Source organism: Egretta garzetta, unplaced genomic scaffold, assembly GCF_000687185.1.
Source record: "Egretta garzetta isolate BGI_Z169 unplaced genomic scaffold, ASM68718v1 scaffold376, whole genome shotgun sequence".
NCBI classification, from domain to species: domain Eukaryota; kingdom Metazoa; phylum Chordata; class Aves; order Pelecaniformes; family Ardeidae; genus Egretta; species Egretta garzetta.
The window spans coordinates 77,564-77,884 of NW_009260017.1; positions in this window are offsets into that span (position 1 = coordinate 77,564).

The following is a 321-nucleotide window of genomic DNA, read 5'->3' on the forward strand; positions in this document are numbered from 1 at the left end:
GACGAGCTGGGGCCAGGCGGCCCCCCACTGCGCAGCAGCAAACACTGGGAACCAGTCACACCAGTGGACTCCAGGTCCCAGGTACTGGCGTGGATGGGCACCGGCCACCTTTGGGGGTGTCACACGGGCGGCTTGGTGGTGGCCAGGGCGGGAGGTCAGAGCAGCGGATGGGGGCACGAGGGCGGTGCACCGTGGGGCAGGGGGGACACGGTGGCTCCAAGGGGACATGTAGGAGACAGGGTGCAGAAGCCGGAGTTCGGCAGTGGCTGCAGGACAGGGTGGGTGCTGGGTGCAGTGCCAGCCGCCGCCCAAGCGGGAGCT